General features: G+C 35.4%; 1 long non-coding RNA gene across 1 annotated transcript; it reads right to left on the reverse strand.

The window, feature by feature from the left end:
* Positions 1-260: 260 nt before the first annotated feature.
* LOC140168987 (uncharacterized) lies at positions 261-4,260 on the reverse strand. Its single transcript, XR_011861312.1, has 3 exons — positions 4,189-4,260; positions 1,083-1,168; positions 261-364 (listed from the first exon to the last, which is right to left on the reverse strand). It is a non-coding gene; the product is annotated as an uncharacterized lncRNA (long non-coding RNA).
* Between the last annotated feature and the right edge of the window lie 1,257 nt (positions 4,261-5,517).

Here is a 5,517-nt window from a genome sequence, read left to right on the forward strand (position 1 = left end):
GAAGATGATGATGTTGATGATGATGATGATGATGATGATGATGAAGATGATGATTATAATGATGATAATGAAGATGATGATGATGATGATGATGATGATGAAGATGATGTTGATGATGATGATGATGATGATGAAGATGATGATTATAATGATGATAATGAAGATGATGATGATGATGATGATGATGATGATGATGATGATGATGATGATGATTATAACAACAACGTTTTGTCATAACAACAGAGATCATACCAGGCATCCATTGAATTGCAACAATACAGCAAAGCTTGTAGTGTGATTAGATTGACATGTGAGGAAATTATCAGTTGCATTGATTTCAGTCTGTCCAGTTACAGAATACATGCTGGAATTAAAAAAAACCCAATCAAACAGACAAACAAAGAAACAAAGAAACAAACAAAAACAATTAGAGAGTTTACAAGCAGAACATCCTAAAGTGTGCATATGGGTAAAATGTTGGATATTGTAAAGTGACACAGTAATATAATAAAAACACATCTGATAACAGTCAGGTTTGCTATCACTTAATTTACACATGCGCACATGATTTCCCCTCTATCTTCCACAATCTCTATCTCTACTTCTCTCTCTCTCTCACCCCCTCTCTCTCTCTCACTCCCGTACCTCTCTCCTCCTCTTACAACTCTCAAAATCTGGCAACATTAACCATATCATATCAATATACGCACTTGTAGTGCTGCAATTAACGTTTCCAAAAGGGATACAATCCATTTGTGTAGTTCTCAGAAAATGTTGAAGCTTAACATCCAGGTTGATTTCATTTTATTATTAATACATAAATGTATTTTCTATGTATTTCTTTATTTTCGTATTTTCGGACCAAGTGGATTTAATCCCTTTTAGATTTGACCAACTTTCAGAAAACAACTTTACCAGAAAATGTTCGTTTATAAATACTGAAAATAGAAAACCGCATTTAAATACCTTTCAAACTTTTTGGATTGTAATTATTGGTTAATTGGTAAAAAAATTGTCAGTTTAGACAATTATAGGGGCGATAAAGAGTTACAGAGACAGAAACCGACACATGATTACTTTACCTGGATGAAGTTTCCCAAAATGAACACAATTTCTTCCATTCATTATCTTCATTTGCTGGCCCGTTTGACATGCAGTAATCTGGTGCCTATAAGTAAAGCAATTGTTCACCAATCAATAAGTGTTTGAAAATGTTTTTCTACAGACAATTGAACCCGTTTGAGGCAGCCAGATATTTCCAGAATAGACCAGAATTACTGTGTGTCCATATTTTTCGCTGATTAGAATTTTAAAACCATTTTGATAATAAAACTTGACTTTATGGTAATTGCATCTTATCGTAGCCAGGGCCAAAATATCAAATTTCTTCACAATCACTTATTTGTTAGGCCTTGGGGACGAAAATAAAATTAATTTTACCTAAAAAAATGTGTACATAGTAACGGCCAAAAACAGATGTTACCATATGTCGCCCAACTTTAACCTATGAAAATCCACCAAAGGGATGCATTACACGCTATGCTGCCAATTACGGGTTGCTAGTTTTTTGTCAATATTAGACGATTAAATCGATCGGAGCAGCCCTATGTTTGTGGATTTTCAAAGATGACCATTTTTTTCCTGATTTGAATGGCATATAACAACTGTGATAGTAAGTCAATAAGATTGTGGTATTATGTAACAATGGTCCTTGTTTGATACTTGTAAGCCACACATTTACTTAAAGCCATATTATAACATTTCCATAAGAAATAGAATTGGTTTTTTTTTGTATAAAATGTTAGTTTTCACTGTCAGGTATGTCCTCTTTTAATTTGGGCCCAAGCAGACGAAGCAGTACAAAGAAAATCGCTATTTAATACCAGCGCATATGTCGCCAATGCGAACCACTCATTCGAACGTGCAGTTAGCATTCTGGACAACCGATTCTTTTGTTATGCAAGGCTCACTCAGTCATTTAATGAGGCAATACAAACGATCGAATTTGGTGTTGAAATGAGCTAAATTTTTAGTTACACCTTTTCGATGTAAAATTAATTTTCTCGGCCAAATGAAAAGCAATCATTTTCATTTTTTCAGTAAATGTCAGGAAAAATTGTAGTGCTTGATACTGTATTTTTTTCAAATTCTAGTGTTAAACTTAGGCGTGAAATTTAGTCATTTAGTGTAAGATTTTCGATTTTGATAGGCTTAAACTCTGCCCGCGAGCCTTTTTTTGGATCAACCTTTAGCTTTTCAAAGTAAGATAGTTCGCTAATGAAGGATTTTCCCAACTTTCTAACGCACATCACCGTGAGCGATATATCATAGTTTTGTCAGAATTTGCGTTTTCATTTCACCATTTTTACTGCCGGCTGACCATTTTTCAAAATCAACGAGTGAAATCTAAGGCAAATACTAGCATTGTGGATCGATATCCCTGGGTTTAATAGGAATACCGGCATGGCTACAGTGTTGCTAGAACTTCAATATAGCAAAGAAATTCCCAGGCCTATAGCGCTCCTACTGATCATGTTTAACCAGAACACTCAATTGGGGATTTGGGCTACCAAATCGCTGGTCGGGCAATTTGCTTTCAATGGAAAATTGACCTGGATAAACAACAAAGGAAATATCGACTATTTCTGCTGGTTGCTCTCGAGATAAAAGTACTGAGTTAGACATGTTCGGAGCATGAAGGGAAAAAGGGTAAAACAAAAACGGAAATTCTGACAAAACTATAATATATAGACCGACACGATGTGCTTTACAGAGGTGGGAAATATCTTTCTTTAGCAAACTATATTAGTTTGAGACGCTAAAAAATGAATTCCGTAAAAAGCTCGCGGGCGAACTGAAGGCCTATAAAAATCAAAAATATCACACTAAAAGACACAATTTGATGCTTAATTTTAACACCAGGATTTGTAAAAAATGTATATCCAAGCACCAAGTTTTTAACTGACATTACTGAAGAAGAAAAAAATATTGCTTTATATTTGACCGAGAAAATTAATTTCATAGCAAAAAGGTGTATCTCTGAATTGTGCTGATTTTAACATGTATCGATCGACTTTTAGCGCGACTAAGCATATCTAAAGAATCGGTTGTCCAGGTTGCTAACTGCGTGAGTCGTGTCGGCTCTTTTGACATGTCACGACTGCCCGCACGCCATGTACGTACGCCATGTCCATAAGGACATCGTGTATGCGTGTACTAATATTTCGGACTGATGCTTTTCAGATAACGACATGTTTTTCAGATTCGGACTGATGACGTGCTTTTCAGATTCTGACTGACGACGTTTCGGAGTGAAGACGTTTCGGACTGGAGGCGTTTCGAACTAAAAAAGTGCATTTCATTTTCGGACTGATGATTGTTCGGACTGAGGACGTTTCGGACTGAAGTCGTTTCGGACTGATGCGGGCACATTCCTGCGATTTATTCAAAATTACAGAACCTTGAAGAAGTCTTGATTTTTGCAGGGTATGTTAGTTTACTAAAGTAAATAACAATCGTGTAAAAACATAATTTTAACAACTATTGATGGCGTCTTCATCAGTAAATGTTATAATATGGCTTTAAAATGTCAAAAATGACTTATATTTCCCTTTACAAACCTAGACAATTCTCGCTATTCACAATAAGGGCGCCGCCAGCGGTTTGCGATGTAATCGTGATGTATCATGGGAAAAGGTCGACATCCAAGTCCGCGCAATACGAATATTACCATGCTATTACATAGGAACACGTGACAATATTTTTTAGTTTGTCAAAATAAAGGTGTTACACGCGAATTATAAGAGGAAAGGGCTCTACGGTATTGTAAGAATCTCAAAGTCTGTCTTGATTGTGAAACGTTATTTTGGACATCTAACTATCTACATTATTGCTAAACTTTCTGCCACTTGCTATCAAAGTGGACTCAAATTGGTCTCAACATTTTAAACAAAGAATAGTTTGCTATATCTCAGGTATTTTGTTACCTGGGTAACATCACAAAATAATTCAAGATTAACATGATTCAATGGGCTTTGAATTTGTTTCAAAACACCTTATATATGGCAAACTATTCTTTGTTTTTTTCCCAAGCGGAACACGAGTATCAAACTATACAATAATAGCGTCTATAGAAAAAATATAACTCCCGAGTGACAGAATACCGTAATACATCAGAGTTACACAAACCTGAATAGGCAGCCCATAGCTGGCTGGGATGGAGTATGCAACATCGTTGATTAAAAGTCGTACACTTGTAGTTCCGCTCCCTATCTGCCACAATCTACACATAATTATTATTATTTAAATTAATAATTATCTTAAATAAGAACATTATATTAATATTATACCCACTTTAATAACTGTTCACTTGTATGGTTCCAATATATTCTCAGTAAGTTCACTTGCGCTCAGGTCCCACAAAATACTGTTCAAGCATTGCTAACCCGATCCCTTAAAAGGGATCGGATAGCAATGCTTGAAGGATTGCGTAGCAATGCCTGCACAGTATTTTGTGGGACCTGAGCGCACATCAGAAACACCAAATTGCATTCTGAATGTCCATATCAATTAATTTGACTTTTTTGAAATTCGCGATGTAATACAAATGTTATGGTAAATTATTAAGAATTTATATTATTCGTGTTGTTTTATATTTAACAGTCCTCGAAGTTAAGTTTATCAATTTAATGGCCTGTACTTAAAGTGTATGTAGCTGGGAGGAAAACCAGTCCATCATTTTACCTTTCGTATTGAAGATATACATTTTTTTCCGCAAAAAAAATCCACGTTTTTTTTAGATTAAAATGTATATATCTTCAATTCGAGGGGTCTTCAGAATCCAATTTGATGTGACTGATGTGCTCTTTCGTTCCGCCCCAAAAAAAGGCAAACGTTCCTATACGATCCCTTAAGCATTTATACGGTTATGTCAAAACAACAAAATACGAGAAAAAAATCCTTGCCCTCCCCATTTGATGTGCTAAAAATCTGTTCTCCCCCTTTACAATCCAAAATTTTGAGGAACCCAAATTAAAACCTTAAATTGTCTGATCATATAATGCGAGCGCAGCAAGCAGGGCATTTTGAATATTTGAACGTGTTTTTAACGTGTTTCTACACTTTTAGGGCTTAATGTAGAAACGATGCCAAAAAAACACGCTTCCCCCTTTCAACCTGCAAAAACGCTTGCCCCCCCGCTTTTTTTTTTTGGCATGCCAATTGCAGTTAATTCTCTAAGATGGAAATCCTACTGTGTACAAAATTATCATAATAAACAGAATGACTCTTCTTGCCATCAGACATCGTGACTACCAACTTACCCCGAAGCACCTGTCAAGTTTACGGTGACATTCATCGTCTCATTGCTAGGTTCAATATGTGTTATTGTTAGAACTTTCTTTCCTTTTCAAATAACAGAACAATTAAGTAAGTAAGTAAGTAAGTAAGTAAGTAAGTAAGTAAGTAAGTAAGTAAGCAAGTAAGTAAGTAAGTAAGTAAGTAAGTAAGTAAATAAGT

This window comes from Amphiura filiformis, chromosome 14 (assembly GCF_039555335.1).
Source record: "Amphiura filiformis chromosome 14, Afil_fr2py, whole genome shotgun sequence".
NCBI lineage: Eukaryota > Metazoa > Echinodermata > Ophiuroidea > Amphilepidida > Amphiuridae > Amphiura > Amphiura filiformis.